The sequence below is a fragment of the Triticum urartu genome, chromosome 6A (assembly GCF_056163025.1).
Source record: "Triticum urartu cultivar PI428250 chromosome 6A, HENAU_Tu73, whole genome shotgun sequence".
Classification (NCBI taxonomy): Eukaryota; Viridiplantae; Streptophyta; class Magnoliopsida; order Poales; family Poaceae; genus Triticum; species Triticum urartu.
The window spans coordinates 268,177,645-268,195,868 of record NC_141878.1 but is presented as its reverse complement, the minus strand read 5'-3'; the positions used below and the strand labels follow the sequence as shown (position 1 = coordinate 268,195,868).

The window sequence follows — 18,224 nt, the reverse complement described above, 5'->3', positions numbered from 1 at the left end:
TGCCACTGAGGATCAATCCATTTGCTTGCATTCAACATCAAAAATTATATTTTTATCATTTACCTACTCGAAGACTACCAGGTATTAAGCTTGGGGATGTTGATGCGTCTCCAACGTATCTATAATTTTTGATTGTTTCATGCTATTATATTATCAATCTTAGATGCCTTATGTGTAATTTTATATCATTTTTGGAAACTAACCTATTAACCCAGTTCCCAGTGCTAGTTGCTGTTTTTTTGCATTTTTTTGTTTTTCAGGAAATCATTACCAAACAAAGTCCAAACACGATAAAACTTTACGGTGATTTTTTCTGGACCAAAAGGGACACTAGGAGCTTTGGGAGGAGGCAAGAAGAGATACGAGAGCACCACAAGCTCACACGGCGGGCCCCCAAGGGGCGCACCACCTGAGCTTGTGGGACCCACGCAGCTCCATTTGACGTAATTCCAACTCTATAAGTTCTCATAAATCATGAAACCAACAGAGAGCCACCTGAAACAACTTCTCTGTCGTCGCAAGCTTCTGTTCTTCGGTGATCCCATCTGGAGGCCTTTTCCGGTACTCTGCCGGAGGGAGGATCAATCATGGAGGGCTTCTACATCAACCTTGCTGCCTTTCGATGATGTGTGGGTAGTTTACCACAGACCTACAGGTCCATAGCTTGGGTGATATCCCTGCGATAGTTGGTAACTTCGCATTTCCAGTTGATTTTGTTGTCTTTGAGATGTAGGATAAGAGCTTTCCTATTTTTTGGGAGACCTTTTCTAGCTACTACAGGGGCTGTCATCGATGTGAAAGATGCTAAGCTCACGCTTCAATTTGGTGAGGAGAAAGTCTCATTTGACATTAGGTATGTCTTCCAACTCACCTTCCTCACTGTCCAAACCATAGTAAGCAATATGAAACGGGTCACTTAAGCCCTAGTAAAAGGCTACTCTTTGAATCCCCTCTTTAAGGCACATAAAATTAGTACTCTTCCTGAGCTAGCTTAAGCGTATCTCGAGCGAGTGAGTTTCCCTCCATCAAGTTCTAAGCGATCAAATAAGGTCCTTGCTCTCGAGCCAATGCCAATACCAATAGAGAGGGTCCGAACGAAGGATTCAAAGGAGGTTACCGGTTAAGGGCAAATGCAATCTCTGAGCCAGTTGGAGAAAAAAGGTAATCAAAGAAAGTTTCAGTTGGACTTTCCCTGCCAACCCTACCCAAATTTCATACCCTGCAGTTCTCGTTCCTCTATTGATATTTCGTTCCTCGAATCGAGACTTTCTTTGTCGAGGATCTCTGGTTTAGGGTACTCCATCGAGTTTCAGTTTCTTCTTCTAATGGTTGTGTCCGTCTAAGGTGGCTATTTGAGAGATTTAAGTATCGTGGTTGTCTTGAGCTCTGGATTGATGGACGGAAACCTGGGGCTAGGTTCGATTTCATCGGAGATAGCCGGGTCTATAGTAAGAGCCGCTTTGTGAACAGCATCGGATGACATAGCCAGGGTAGCCGCAATAGAGCAATTATGCCTTAAGCCCAAAACTCATCCTTCTAGGGATCAGATCAACCTAAAGCACCATCAGTTGTGGATGAATCCACAAAGTCTTTCTACTTACCTCATCAAGCGAAGTAGCTATCAACAGCTTTAGCATGACAACTAGAACATCAAGCCATGGTAAACTGCCAAAGCTTCTGCTGTAGTGTAGCACCAGGGTTCAACCTTCTTGCCGAGTTGCATCACCCGCATCATGTTCAATTGGAAAGTCTGGCAAAGGCACTTCCAACTCCTGGTTCGGAGTCTGAGGTTACCAAACAAAGATGAATCCTGCGCAATCAGAGATTAAGCCATAAGATCCCACCCAGAAACTGGAAGAGTCGGGGGCACCTACCGGAGGAGTCTTCCCTCCATCGATTCAATGACAAAATAGCTCTATTGAGAGGGCCTTTGACAACCCTCTTGAATTTGGCTCTCTCCTAGTTTTTCTTCCCCCGCCCATTCTATCTAGGCTGGTGGCTATACCAGATTTCGTGTCTGATCGAACTTGAAACTAGCCCGTTGAGCTTCCTGGATTCCAAACCAGAAAGAAGGATCGCACACAAGAAAATAGAGTTGGAATGAAAGATGGGGTAAAGATGAACTTTATTCTCCTAGCTGCTCTCCATCCAGCAAGTTACTCTCTTTCAAAAGATGACAACTCAAGATTACCAATCAAAACCAACGCTTTTTCTTCTCCTATAGCTTCATCATTACATCTTTCACTAGTTGTTGGATGTGAGTGATGAGGTCGATCCATGGAATTTTTACCTCACTCGCATACTTTGGAAGTTGAAGAAATTCTCTTGGATTTACTTATGGGCTGGCTCTACATGTGGTCAGATGGGTTCCCCTCTTCAGTCATTTGGTACCTCTCCAACGCTTCCTCCTATTCCTATTGATCAGATCAAAGCCAAATCTATCTAGTCTTGCACGTTGTCACCCACCGCTCTTGCCAAAAACAAAGAAATTATATCTTGGGAACTAAAAAAGAATCAGAATGGGAAGTATTTATTTCTTGATTCTCCGGCAAGCATCCTTACTTCCTTCTTCAATGGAAATTCTATGTTTTGGCTCGGTATAAACCAAAAAATGAGAAATTCTCTTATTTGTAGAAAAGTCTTCTTTTGGTTAAAGAACCCAGTCGAAACTCTGATTCATGTTTGTGGATTTTAATAGCTCTCCTATCTACCCGGAAATGGTCTTCTACCTTTGCTGTCTGTGTTCTTTACATAGCTTTTGATTGTTTTTCAAATCATTGTGTCGTTACAAATTCAGTGGTTGCACCTTTGTGAGCAAGTTGTTGCCGGATTGGATAGGAGAAGTGAATCAAAGCTACGAAGGATAAAAATTAGCTGAAGAAGTTAAGAAGAGCATTAGTGAAGCGAGAGGATGACAAGATGGTTGGGAAGAGGAGGAAGGGGTATTAAGGAAAAAAGGGAGGCTTTATGTGGGGACCGCTGGAAATGCAAGAGCCGGGATAGCACAAGAACTGCATGCGACAGCTACCGGAGGCCATTCAGGTATACTAGCTTCCTATAAGAGAACTAATAGGAACTTTGTCTGGCCAGGAATGGATGCCTTTCTTGAGGACAGACTGTGACAGTAAAGCAACAACATCAACTCGCAATGGCCCTCGTGCCATGAGACATGGATTTTAGTCGACGTAGATTGGATCGAAAGATCACACTTCCGCTCTTCTCCCATCGGACTAGTCACTTCCCACTCTCCTCAAGTGAACAGTTTAGCCACTATCCTGCCATATACTCTGCTTTTTCATTGCTTATGAACTGGAACTTGTTGGTGCATGGATTTCACATTTCAGCAGCACTTTGGTTTGTGCATGGTTGTGAAAAGAAGGCTTTCTATACACTTATATGAACTTCATTGGCGAAAGAAAGAGAAGCTTGCCTTGATAAAGCACAGCCTTACGCACTCCAATAGGCATATACTGTTACAAGGTTATGCCCAAAGGTCTCAAAAATGCCGGTTCTACATATCAACGCGCCATGACTAAGATCTTCGATGAGATAATACATAAGATTGTCGAGTGCTATGTAGATGATCTCGTTGTAAAGGCGGTATCCTATGAAGAACATCTTCAACATCTCGGAATCGTATTCGACCGCCTAAGGCAACATGCACTGAAGTTAAACCCGTTGAAGTGCGCCTTCATGGTCTCGTCAGGCAAATTCCTAGGGTTTGTCATTCGACATCGGGGAATAGAAATCGACCCGAGTAAAATCAAGGCCATACTCGAAATTCCTCCTCCTCAAAACCTTAAGGAGCTGCGTTCGCTTCAAGGGCACCTGGCATACATCAGGCGATTCATAGCCAATTTTGCAGGAAGAATCCAACCTTTTACAAGAAAAACCAGAAAAGACATTCCATTCTTTTGGGATGAAAACTGCCAACAAGCCCTAGATGGCATCAAAAGCTATCTCATCAATCTGCCAGTCCTGGCTGCGCCGATACCAGGGAAGGAGCTTATACTCTACACCACGGCCTTGGATGAATCTCTTGGGGCTCTATTGGCACAAGAAAATGAAAATGGGAAAGAGAATGCCCTCTATTACCTCAGTCATGTGCTCGTAGGAGCTGAACATGCGTACTCTCCTATCGAAAAACATTGCCTTGCACTGGTGTTCGCTGTCAAGAAGCTACAGCACTACATGATAGCACATTGGTTCACCCTCATCTCCAAAGTTCACCCATTTAAATATCTCATGACAAGACCAATGCTTACAGGAAGATTGCCAAGATGGGGCCATCATCCTTACTGAGTTCGACATTGTGTATGCGCCATAGAAGGCCATTAGAGGGCAAGCGATGGCGGATTTCCAAGAAGCACATCATACATATTTCTATAGTAAATAAAATATTTCCATGGATGGGATTGCACAAAGTCCATTCCACCTTTATCTATCTAGGTTATCCTTCTTTCTTAACAAAGCAGAATGTGATGATCGATCCCTCTATTATGGGATTTATGTTTATACCAAAGCCTCTACTTTAGATATTTACGCTAATGAAGGAAAGCCTTGTTAAAGACTACTACTTTTGACTTCCTTTTTCATACTCTTCTTTCATCCTCCTTACAGAATGCTTTTCCTGGTTCAGAAGAATAAGATACTGAAATTGTGGCTTACATATGGAAAATGCCTTCGTCTTGAAGCTACCAATGCACATCACGGTGAAATCATTGTCAATTAATTGTTAGATTCCCCATATCACCCATAGCCACCCAAATCTTTTTTTTGCCTCAAACTCTACTGCCCTATCACTCCTCGATAAGTGTACTTACTCAGGTTGTGCACTTGGCTGAGTGAGATCTTCCCCTTTGGCATGAGAACCACCTACCTACGCTAATGTAACTAATGCAGATGGCGGAAGTTAGTAGTTCTCCTATGCCAACATGAACACAAACGAAATCGTCGAATTTCGTATAGAAAGAAAAGGAACCACTTCTATTCTCTTTTCTTAAGTATAAGAGGGATAAGTACTTATTCCTGGCCGGCAGTATCATTGCTGCTCCCCACCTAATGCGGATCATTGTGCAATGCTTATGTGAAATCTCAATCCAAAACGGATTCGTTTCGTTGGGAAAACCAACGCCGATGTCAAGATCAGTCTCCTTTCCTTTCAAAAGTGAGCGAGCAGAGCTGAAAAAGATGGAGTTACCTAGAGATGAGATTTCTTTCTACGGATATGAAGGATAGAAATATGTTATTTGCTGCTATTCCATCTATTTGTGCATCAAGTCCGAAGAAGATCTCAATCTATAATGAAGAAATGATAGTAGCTCGTTGTTTTATAGGCTTTCTCATATTCAGTCGGAAGAGTTAAGGTAAGACTTTCAAAGAAACTCTCGACGGGAGAATCGAGTCTATTCAGGAAGAATTGCTGCAATTCTTCAATCCTAACAAAGTAATTCCAGAGGAATCCAATGAACAACAATGATTACTTAGGATTAGCTTGCGAATTTGCAGCACCGTAGTAGAATCATTACCAACGGCACGCTGTGCGCCTAAGTGCGTAAAGACAGTGCAAGCTTTGTTATGCCGAAACCTAAATGTAAAGTCAGCAACACTTCTAAATGCCACTTCTTCCCGCCGCATCTGTCTTCAGGACGATATAGTCACAGGTGTTCACTTTTCAATGAGTGAAAGATTTGTATCCGGGTCTACGTTCAAAGCTTCTACCATAGACCTAATTCGAGAAGGCTTGATAGTCCTAAGAAAGGTGAGCGTGGGGGTTCTATTTTGGAAGAATAAGAAGAATCTCATTCATGTGTTCATGCTAACAGAAGAGCAGATCCAATACACATAAGACTTTTTTCAGGAAATTCCTAATGTAAATGATGAATTTGGGATGTCATGCCCCACAAGTTAGTTGCCCAAGCGCTCCCTAGGAGGGCAGTCTACCACAAGATAGAGTTTGAGCCTGGAGCCAAAGCCCCAACCCCTCCATTTTAGGTTTTTATCTGGAAAGAATTTTAGGAAGTCATATCGGCCAGATAAGCCTCTGACGGCTCCATATTGATTTTTCCCCTGTTTTCTTTCAGAAGAAGCGGGAGCCATTTTGCATTGAAACTCGGTATCAGCAGAGACATCTCCCGAGAAAGACTTCTTTCTTATTTATAAAATATCTCAAGCCCTCAAAGCGCTAACAAAGTCGTAAGTAGAGAAGTTTTCCAAAAATATACCTCATTTTTCCATTAAGTGTGCGTTGTCTGATGAAGAATAACGGGGGAGCCAACTCAATAACCTAGAGGAGGAACCATCCGGACTTGAAATAGCGAATGCAACCCTTGCATTTCGTTCTTTTGTTCTTTACTCTATTTTTGCTTTGGCACTCACTTCCTTTGGAATAAGGGCATTTTTCTTCTCTACTCGTTCTATTGACCATCAACAGTTTCTTAATTATGTTATGTCAAATGATGGGAAAAAGGAAGGAGTAATCAAAAAATACTAGAACTATCCGATCCGTTGAAATACGATACGAAGGAAACGGACTTCAATCCCTCATTCTTATTGTTTCTTCTTCTGATCCCCTTGTTTTTCACTCGCTTAATTCGGAAGAGGAAAACGACAGCAGCTAAAGTGATAAATAAACAACTGCTCGGAAAGCTTCGGTTTGAGCATTGGTTTTGATGACAGTGAAGAAAGCTCGCCCAAAAGACGTACGTGGAACCAATGATACCAAAAAAAGAATCAAATATGGGGAGAACTGGGTGCATTGGTAAACGGCTCCGCCATAGCTTGTATGACTTCTGAATCCTATTAATAGCGCTCTCTGAATAAATAAGTAGATACAGGCGGACTACATACATGTGCTCTCCGAGTAGGGAAAGTGAGAAATCTACGGTCTTCCATCCGCGGATGTGAAAAATCCAGTCCAATTTGGTCTTGTCCTGTGGCTCGGACCCGGTCACGTAAGTGCAGCTACCACTACGACGGGATACTCTAGTTATTTACTCTATTACAATCCCTATTTGGCCATTCAACGGTAGCGTACGGCTTTTGGAAAGCATCTCTTCCTAGAGGGGACTCCCGCTTGTGATCTTCTTCCTTGGGTCGGAGAAAATAGAACTTACCAATTGGAAATGGAAATGCCGAATGAATTGAACCAAACTACGGAAACTGTGGTTGAGCTTGCCTGTCAACAATGAAGGATGGTTGTGAAGTTGGTGGAAGAAAACAAACCAATGAATGCAGCTAGTCACCCCGAAAGGCGAGCCCATGTCTTTTGAGAAACTGACACAACATGTTGTGTTGACTTATCTTATACTAAGGGTCCGTCCCAGCCAACAAGGGATTTCTCATAATTATAGGATGAAACAGCATCATATCTCAGCTTGATTATGAGAGAGATTGAAGTGAAAGAACCCGGTTTCAGAGCGTGGAAACAGGAAAGAATGAGGTGAAAGGGCCGACCCATGCGGCCCACTTAGAATGTGCTTTGACTTCCACAGGTTGTACAATAGCACTATTTTTTGGACCCAAGTTCGAAAGGATTAGGGCACTGGATTGAAGAATAGCTCAGTCCGATAGAAACTTAGGTTGGGCTGGCGGAGGGATGAGTGGAGCTTCTGTATGACATGTACTTGTGTTTCATTAGTCCCTTGATCGGGTACCCGAAGCTCGCTTTGAGGAAGTAGTGCCATTTGGTTCTTCCTTCTTTCACGTCCATCCGCGAATGATTTGAGAATTCTTTTCACCACTGTTTGGATCGCAGACTTGACCGTTGTCTATAGAAAGAAAGTGCTCACTTGTTTTCTGTTTGTTTTCATGTGTGCATACACTCAGCCTAATTTAGCAAGTGTGAAGTGGAAGGGAGAGTACGAGTGAAAGCCCACTACCTTCCGGATAAAAGATATGCTCGATTTATAGATAGCTTTGCTTCACTATATAGCATGGGACGAATTGATAAGCTCTGAATGCAGGAAGGGAAACCTTAGAGCTTTCTTCGCTTATCTTCCCAAGCAGACCATATGATTCTCATTATTCTATTTCTCTGTCTTTCCAACCAGCATTCCCACTTATTCTGATTGGAATGATGTGTGGTGCCGGGGATAATGCAATTGATGGTGCTTGTGGCCCCACAGAATGACCATATAAAAGGAAATAGGCAGCAAGGGAGTTGGGTAGACTAAAGATACTGCCTTTAGCCCTCTGCGGCCTTTTTTTGAAGTCGAGTCGTAAGGAAAGATCGATGGGATTTGGTCCATTTGGTGTCCTTCCAGACGGAGAAGCGAGAAGCCTTTCTGCTTTGACCGCTTGCCCTCCTGGCACAGATGTGGGAAAAGGTCTCAGTTGCGGAATCAAATATGAATGAAGTTAGAACAATCAGCGTAAGCTCTTTCTCTAGGGCCACTATCAATAATGACAAGAACTCTTACCAACTAGCTTAACGCATCTGGTCTCCTTCTCCTTCGTACCCCTAGTGGATATGGATAATAGGAAGAAATGGGTCATTTCTAAAGGCGGGCATTAGACCAGAGTTTCATGAGCCGGAGAAGATCGATAAAGCTTAGAACTTGCTTGTTTGTAGGAGGAGGCGGTGGTATGACTCCGTCCGTTGAATGAGCATTTCGTGCCACCTGTTCGGCATCCACATCCACTACCATTTTCTGATCCCAGTATCTATAGCGAAATCACTATTTGCCTGACTCTATAGAAGGCCTCCCGTATGTAAGATCACCAACCAAGTTCCTTTCTTCTTTTGTTTGTGCCATCTTTACCAGCTTCTACTTCTTGGCTGGCTTGATGCTTACAGGTCTTGCCTCTGGTGATACTGGTCATGGGGACAAGAACTCTGTGGGAAGAGAGCACATACCAATCCTAAACAACCCTTAGAATGGCCTCATCCAAACGGATGATTGTCATTGATAAGACGGGCAGGTGGTATGTTGATACTGAGTCGCTTCCCATGTAGTTGTTAGCTCGTTCTTGACAAATCCGATCGGGTCTTCATAATCTAGAGTAAAAGGATTCGAACCTTTGCATGCCGATACCAAAAACCGATGCCTTACCACTTGGCTATACTCCAAACAAACGGTAGGTTCCTGGAGAACCGTGGAAACTAGTTAGTTCAAATCGAACTCAAAAGCAATGCGCATTATCTATGCCTTTTTTGATTCACCAAGACCCGCTAAAGGCTGATACAAACGAATAGTGGGAGTTCTTTCTTATGAATATAAATGGAGGAAATATCCCTAGTACCTTTGTCCTCTACAAAGATCATAAGATCAGATGGAGTTGGATTGATTTCTCGCATCTACTAGATCAGAGATCAGAGTCAGGGGAGCTCTCGTAAGTGAGCCTAAGTAAGTAGTGTGGTTCGAGCGGATCAGTCACCGCTGAGTTCTGCTTTCCTCGCAGAGTTGGTTTTAGCCGGAACCGCGCTCTTGCCTTCTTCTTGTGCCCCTTGATTATTGATCTGAATTCAAGTTAGATTAGAGAATACCGGTGCCTTTTGATCCACCCTTAGGTTTGAAAACTATGGAGGTTCAGTTACAAAATGCAGTTTATGAGGCTGCTTTCTATGCCAGTGTGCAGGAAGGAGAGTTGGAAGATATACCTAGATCCCCCGATAGAGAAAAGAGCGAGCAGGTTACCTACTCTTGTGGTGGATGGCGGCACTAGAAGTTGATGCTTTTTATGGACGGGCATAGAAATTCGATTTCCAATAGAGCTGCAAACGCTATTGTCAGCCGAAGACGAATGCTGGCCAAAAGTAAGCAAAGCAGGAGAGGCGTTGTTTCCTTCAGTTGGTCAACCAATAGGTCTCCTCACTCTAGCATTTCTTCTTTGTTCGGTCGCAAGGCAAGGAAATGGAGGATTTGTTTCTGCTCTGTCCTTTACCGCATTGATGGATTCAATTTCAGTGGATAGAGCTCAACCTGTTGCCATCGTCATTTCAATCACAATTCACTTGGTAGGTAGACGCTTGTTCCGACCTCCATAGTGACACTTTGACATTTTCTCAGTATCTAGGTGGCTTCTTCTCTCTCTTTGATCTTCAATACAAAGTTCTCCATGATCTTCATGGAGATCGATTCAATGTAATCTTCTTCTGCGTTGTCTTTGTTGGGATCCGATGAATTGTAGGTTTATGATTGGAATATTCATTTAAAGTAATTGAGTATTTCCTGAACTTTATTATGCGTGATTTTATAGGTTTGTATTTGTAACGCCCTGGATGTAACTCGCCATATTTGTACTCCGACTCTTGCCATTTTCGGTGTTAAGTTATGAGATTCCCTCGTGGTTGGGTTTTGTCTTTGTTTTGCATTTTGTCCATGTCATGCATTTCATATCATGTCATCATGTGCATCGCATTTGCATACGTGTTCTTCTCATGCATCCGAGCATTTTCCACGTTGTCCGCTTTGCAATCCGACACTCCTACGTCCTCCGGCGCCCCCTTTTGTCTCTTTTCGTGAGCAGGTGTTAAACATTCTTGGAATGGACCGAGATTTTCCAAGCGGCCTTGGTACACCACCAGTAGACCGCCTGTCAAGTTTCGTGCCATTTGGAGTTCGTTTGATACTCCAACGGTTAACCGGGGAACCGTAAAGGCCTCGTGTGTGTTGCAGCCCAACACCCCTCCAAAGTGGCCCAATAACCCATCCAAAACCCCTCCATCCTCTCGGCCGTTCGATCACGATCGCGTGGCCTAAAACCGCTCTCCATTTGGACACTCCCACCTCCTTCCATGAATAAATAGGTGCCCCCTCCTCCAAATTCGGGCGAAACCCTAAAAATCCCCCCCCCCCCCCCCCGCTGCCACCGGACGTGTCCGTCCGCGCCGGACGAAACCCGCCGCCGCCGCCCGACCAATCGCTGTCCGCCACCTATCGCCAGTGCCACCGCCTCCGCCGTCCGGCCCGCCCGACCCGCAGCCGGCCCCCGCGGGGCCGGTTCGGCCGCCGCCGCCCCACACGCCCGGCTCCTCCCTGAGCCGCCCGCCGTCCCGCGCCTTCGCTGCCCTGCCGCCGGCGCGCCGCCGCCGTCTCGCCCCGGCGTCACCTCTGCCTCGCGCCGACCGTCGCCAACCGCGCGCCTCGCCGCGCCCGACCACCGTCGGTGCCGCCCAACTCCGGCGCCGCCCCATCCTCCTTCGGTGACCCGGATCTGGCGCCTCTCCTCCCCTCCGGCCATCTTACCTGCTCCGACCGCCGTCCCAATGCATCTCCGGCGAGATCCGGGCCTACCAGCATGTCCGTGCCGGGTCAACCCTAGATCTGGAGGTCCACTCCCCCCTCTTTTTCCCTAAGTCATTTTCATCTACTATATTTTCAAGCACCATTCATCATGATATAACTTCTCATCCGCAGCTCCGTTATGTGCGTGCAATATATCAAAATGTTCATCATGATGTGCTTTTCATTTTGTTCCATTGTGACATGCTTGCTTGAGTCCATCTTGATGCCCAAATCGTTGATGCAAGAGTGCTATAAAATGTTAGTTCCTGTTACTTAGCAGATTATGAGTATTTGTCATTTTTGCCACATTTGTTGTGTGCTGCAAATGGGCATGAGCTCTACATGTGTTTTGGGCTATTCCATGCCATCTCTATAGGGGTGTATGCCATGTATTTTTATGATCAATGTGGTGACTAGCACATGCATGCAAACTAGCTCTCATGATATTGCTGATTTCAGGGACTTAGAATTTCACTGGCTTTTCCCTGCTGTTATTTTTATGCCATGTGTTCATGTTGCTACAGTGAGTTCCATGCTTCTTTTGAGTATGTTCAGTAAGGATGATTTTGACATATGGTTATGCTCTATCCATCCATGCCCCTGTTTGCATTTATGGAGTGCCCTAGCATGACTTAATCTTGCTCTACTTTTGTTATGAAATGTTCCTGGCAGATTGTTTACGTGTTAATCAATTTTGCCAAGGTTGTTGTAGTTGATCCATGCATGCTATAGACTTGTTCTTGCCATGGTTAGCTTAATGAACATGTCTTCTTGCTATTTCTATGCTTATCTTGCCATGCAATGCCTTGTGATGAGTGAATCGAGCTCGCAAAGATGCCTTCATATCGCTGTTTTGCCATGCTCAGTTTTTCTGCTAAGTCTGAATCTGTTAACGAAACTTGCTATGTTTACATGGGTGCCATCATATTTTCTGTGCCCTTTTGGCTTATGGTCAGTAAGGGTCTTTTGATCTATGCTTTGAGTAGATTCATGCCATGCCTTTGTTTTCTATGTTCTGTTCCTGTAGCATGTTGTTATATTGCTCTAAATTTTGCTTCCTGATGTTAATTCCTGACATGTTGTTATTTTCACTAAGTCTGTGATTCTGATATCTTTTGCACTTTTGCCATGCTTGTTTGAACCTACTATTGTGTGAATTAGCCGTAGCTCAGTGTTCATCTTTTGGCAAGCATATTGAGTAGATCACTGCCATGTGCTTTTTTGCTATGTTGGTATGCAGTAGCTTAGTTTCTTGTTGCATTCTAGATGGCATCGTGTTGTTAATCGCGGAATTGTGTCATTATTGTTTTGCTTGCCATTTGCAAACTGTGCATCCGATTCCGGTGATCTTTATATCAATTTCGACCGAAATCAACTCATCTTTCCAGCGGCACACTTGGTTGGCCAAGTTGATGCCTGGTTCAATCTTTTCTTTCCGAAGCACGCATATGCATTGCATATCACATCCCGCATATCATGTCATGTTTTGCATCATGTTGTTTGCGCATTGCACCATGGTTGATTGTTGTTTCCTTTGCTTGTGTTCTTGCTTTGGGTAGAGCCGGGAGACGATTACGTGATCAAGGAACCCATTGAGTATGCTTACGAGGATCAAGCTTTTGTCAACTCGGAGAACTTTGCAGGCAAGATGACCATACCCTCGAAATCACTTCTATCTTTGCTTGCTAGTTGCTCGCTCTTTTGCTATGCCACGATACATATCACTTGCTATATCATGCCTCCCATATTGCCATGTCAAGCCTCTAACCCACCTTTCCTAGCAAACCATTGTTTGGCTATGTTACCGCTTTGCTCAGCCCCTCTTATAGCATCGCTAGTTGCAGGTGAAGATGGAGTTTGTTCCTTGTTGGAACATGATTATTGTTGGGATATCATTATTATATCTTGTTTACTTTAATGCATCTATATACTTGGTAAAGGGTGGAAGGCTCGGCCTTATGCCTGGTGTTTTGTTCCACTCTTGCCGCCCTTGTTTCCGTCATACCGGTGTTATGTTCCTTGATTTTGCGTTCCTTACGCGATTGGGTGTTATGGGAACCCCTTGACAGTTTGCTTTGAATAAAACTCCTCTGGCAAGGCCCAACCTTGGTTTTACCATTTGCCTACCTACCACCATATACCTTCCCTTGGGTTCTGCAGACTCAAGGGTCATCTTATTTTAACCCCCCCCCCCTGGGAGCAAATTGAGAAAATGTCACATGTTTCCTGGGATTTTGCCTCTATACCACATCTTTCTTTTTAGTGGATTATATACCACACCTTTGACCAATAGCTAGATAAAATACCACAAATTGATGTTTTTTCTTCTTTTCCACGTCCAGGCCCGCACCTCATTTTTGCTAGGACGAATTTGCCCTTAGCTCGTTTCTGGTCATACGAAACGATCGACGCAGCCGCCCCGCCACCTCGGTGCTCCTCCCAGCGCCGCCGCTGCCGCCTCGGTGCTCCTCCCAGCGCCACCGCCTCCATGTGCCTCCGCCATGGCGAGCTGCCGCCTCGCCGTGCTCCTTCCCCGAACTGACGCCTCGCCCTTCCTTCTTTGCAGGCGCGCCGCCACCTCGACGTGCTTCATCCTGCCGTCACCTCGTCCTGCTTCCTGTACTCCCGGACGGTCCACACATACGTTCTGCCGCCGCCCCGACAGGTTGCCTCTCTCCCTCCCTATCGCTCTCTCCCCCTCCCTCGCTCCCTCCATCCCTTTCTCCCTCTCTCAGTTGATCTGAATTCTGAATTCTGACCTGTGTATCAAAAAACCCTAGGGCATGGAGATTATGGTGGAAGAGGAGAACTAGTGGGCAGCTTCACAAGTACGAGTAGATCGTATTGTTCACATAGATGGAGCTAGGGGGTGCAACTCCAGAACGGTTAGAGATAGAGGGCGCAGCTCTGGAACGGTTAGTCGATCAACCTAAGTTTTTGAATTGAAGGATTTCGTGAATTGTTTACTGCATATTGAGGAATATATATACTTAGGCCTACTCATTGTTTCTATTTGAAAAAACGTGTAATTTTGTAGGGAAGAAGGTGTGGAGTTGCGCGTTGTCATTTATAAACTAATTGTTAGAGTTCTTCGATTTGTCGCAAAGCTTGACGATGGCAGCGAGCATCAAGTTTCCCAGCATGATGTGGAATTTGAGGTTAACATGAAATGTTTTACTGTTGAAAAACTGATAGAACTCATTGGGTCCAAAGTTGTTTGGGGGAGTGGGCAGGAGGTCCATATTTTGTGCAAGGACAAGCATTTTGAATCAGTTGAGAGGATTGATAACTACTGGAAATTGCTCACATCATTTCTTGAGAGATGGGAAGAGAAAGAATTGCTTGTGCTAGCTCAAGTTGTGGACATTGCAAAGGGGGTTACAGCATCATCTTGTTCAGAAAATATCCCATCTAGTGAGATAGTAGACAACATCATTTGCTCAAGTTCTGACATTTACCAGTCAAATGCTAGTAGTGCGTCATGTGTTGATGATTCTACAAATTGTAATGTGCTTCGTAATAATGAGAGATATGTGCAATCTGATGGTGGTGTTGTCATTGATTGGTCAACTCTTGAGATAACTCCTATTGGTGATGATATAATAGCTCCTATGTCATAGGAAAACATGTGTGAGGTACTTGGAATTGAGGATGAGGTTGAGGATGCTCAACCAGTAAAGGATCCAGCTCCAGTTGTTGTGTGCCATGATAATGAGGAGTTAATGGCTGAGGGAGCTATACCAGTTGATGACCAAGTTCCTGAAGATGTAGAAATGTCATATGACAAAGATCATCCTAAAGTTGAGAAAGGTTCAATCTTTCCAACGATGATCGATTGTAGGAGAGCTATGAGGCAATGGGCAATTAATGAAGAATTCAACCTTGGGACTCACAGAGCTGACAAGAGTAGGTGGATGGCACATTGTATGGCTGAGGATTGTCCATGGAAAATAACATGTCATATTATGGCTGACAAGACAAAGACCAGGGTACTAACATAGCTTAATATTTCACCTTTTCTATTATTTCTATTATGGTAGCATCATATTATTTGAGGAACACTAACAACTTTGTTATGTATGCAGGTTAACCAGATCGGACCAGCACACACATGTGTTTCAAGTAGCAGGCTAAATTCAGCAATGGCCTCGCAAGATTGGGTTCAAGAAAGGTCTAAGAAGATCTTGAGGAAAACTCCGAACATAGGCTGCAAGGATTTACAGGAAACGCTGGAGGAAGATTGGAACGTAACCAATGGCTATCACACTGTATGGAAGGGAAGAGAGAGAGCAAAGGATGAGATATATGGTTCTTGGGGTAGTAGCTTCCGTTACCTATTCAACTTCAAAGCAGAGATGGTACTTAGATCCCCTGGAAGCATTGTTGAGGTCGATACTAAACTAACGGACGGTAAAGTTTACTTTCACAGATTCTTTATGGCACTTAAGCCTTATGTAGATGGATTTCATCCTGGATGTAGGCCTTATCTTAGCATAGACTCGACTGCATTGAATGGAAAGTGGAATGGTCATTTAGCTGCATGCACTGCTTTAGATGGACATAATTGGATGTTCCCTCTTGCATTTGGTTTCACTGAGGTTGAAGATGAAGATAATTGGAAATGGTTCATGACACAGTTGCATAGAGCACTAGGACCAATTTCAAAGCTTGCTATATGTACGGATGCATGTAAAGGCCTAGAAAATGCAGTTAAGAAAGTTTTTCCTCAAGCGGAACAGAGGGAGTGTTTTAGGCATTTAATGCAGAATTTTTCAAAAAGATATAATGGTGACATAATTGGACGCATGTGGGCTACAAGAAAGACACATAGACCATCAGTGTTTGACTACCACTTTTCCAATGTTCTAGAATCTAGCCAAATTGTGGGCAAGTACTTGCAAGATTACCATAATCTGAAGTGGATGAGGTCTAGTTTTGACACTGAGATCAAGTGTGATTACATTCATAACAACCTTGCAGAGACCTTCAACAATTGGATAAAAGGAACCAAAGATCTTCCCGTAGATGTGTTAGCTGACACACTTAATGGAAAGATAATGAAATTGGTTGCAACAAGGAGAAAGATTGGGGAGAAGCTACAAGGATGAATGTTACCAGTAGTTGTACAACAAGTGAGGGCTTGGGCACTTGAAAGTTACCAGATCAAGTAATTGGAAAGGTGAGGTGAGGGACATCAACAAAGACAATTTGAGGCATGTGGTTAACATAGAGAAAAGTGAGTGCACGTGCCTTGAGTGGCAGCACACAGGTAAACCATGTGAACATGCACTTGTTTTCTTGATTGGGAAAAGGAACGTGAAGATGGAAGATTATCTTCATGAGTACTACTCTCTAGAAAGGTTTAGGGCAGCATATAAGGAGGTTGTAGAGCCCCTCACAGATCGATCACAATGGCCTAATGTTAAATTAGATTTTGTATTGCATGCACCACTCCCCAAAAGTTCCAAGGGAAGAAAAAGAAAGTTGAGATTTAAAAGTTGCCTTGAAAATGGAGGAGGACATTATAAAAAGAAACCACCACCAAAAGGTCAATTAGGAAGCCAAAACAGGTGCAAGAAGTGTAAGCAACTTGGACACAGGCAAGCTGGATGCCCAACTAATGGAGTGAAGAAAAGGTCATTTATATTGATTCAGATTTTCTTAACTCATATTTTCTCTTGTAATGCTCGAGTTTGTAACAATATTTGGATTTCTTGACAGGAAATCGAAACCTAGAAAGATAAAACCAAACACCGAAATTGATGTTGAATGTACAATCCCAGGAGATGCTCTCCAACAAGCCAGCCCACGTCCTGTTACAAGGAGGTAATAAATAAAGCTTCCCTCCAATTTCTCAAGTGGGCATGGCATATTTTTTTCTCAAACTACATATTGTGCAGCCAATCATCTCTTTGTAGCCCTCTTGGAGGGATGTCTCCATTGCCTGTCTCACAAGCGAGCCCTCGCCCTATGACTAGGAGGTATTTTTTTGGCCTTATATTCAGTATCTCTACAAATGTGGCATGTTTTTATCTTAAACAATGTTTTTTGTGTAGTCAATCATCTCCTCGTAGCCCTCTTGGAGGGATGTCTCCATTGGGTGTCCCACAAGCTAGCCCTCGACCTATGACGCGTAGGTAACTTTTTTCCAGCCTATCTTCAATATCTCTACAATTGTGGCATGTTTTTATCTTACACAATACTTTTTTGTGTAGTCAATCATCTCTTCGCAGCCCTCTTGGAGGTACATCTTCAGTGGCTGTCCTACAAGGCAGCCCTCTTCCAATCACAAGGAGGTGAAAACAAATCTGATTTATTTCTTGAATTGTGTATAACATTGGTCTTATTTTTTTAATGCATGAAATTGATGTATTGTGTAGGCAACTTTCTATGGAAACTGGGACTCCCACTTCTCCACCAAAAGTAGTTGTGAAGGCCACAAAAAAGCTCACGTCGAGGAAGAGAAAAAGAGTGTAGCATGCCACTTTGTAATCTTGTTATGTTTAGTGATCTGCACGAAGTTAATGCCACTTCTTTAACAAGTCGATGCTTTTCGATTAAATTCCTGTATTTCAATGTTTGTGATTTTGTCAATGTGTGTACTCAGATGATTATTCACTTAAAAGCTTGATGCAACTTTTCAGATATATTAATTCTGGATTGTCACATATATATATTTTCTTTTGATATGTGTGGTACATATATAGAGAGAGGTCATGTCAAAATTTTAGGTGAAAATGTTGTAGAAATTTTGATTATATCCCTATCAACAGAACTATATATCACCACATGTTACATCCCAATCTGAATTTTGATTACATCCATATGGACAAGCATCCATATCTGTTTGCAATAGTTGGTACAGCCATCAGGTAAGAAATTTATTAGTGTGTGTTACTAGTATTTGAGCCATATGCTAATAAAGCTAGCAATCAGAGCAACGAGTAGCTTGCAACTGATGGAGCAGCCAGCATGTACAACGAGAACTTCTCCAGC

At 43.5% G+C, this 18,224-nt stretch overlaps 1 pseudogene; it reads left to right on the top strand.

Annotated features, from left to right (window-relative positions):
* Positions 1 to 15,364: 15,364 nt before the first annotated feature.
* Positions 15,365 to 17,705, top strand: LOC147964966 (uncharacterized; annotated as a pseudogene).
* The last annotated feature ends 519 nt before the right edge of the window (positions 17,706 to 18,224 follow it).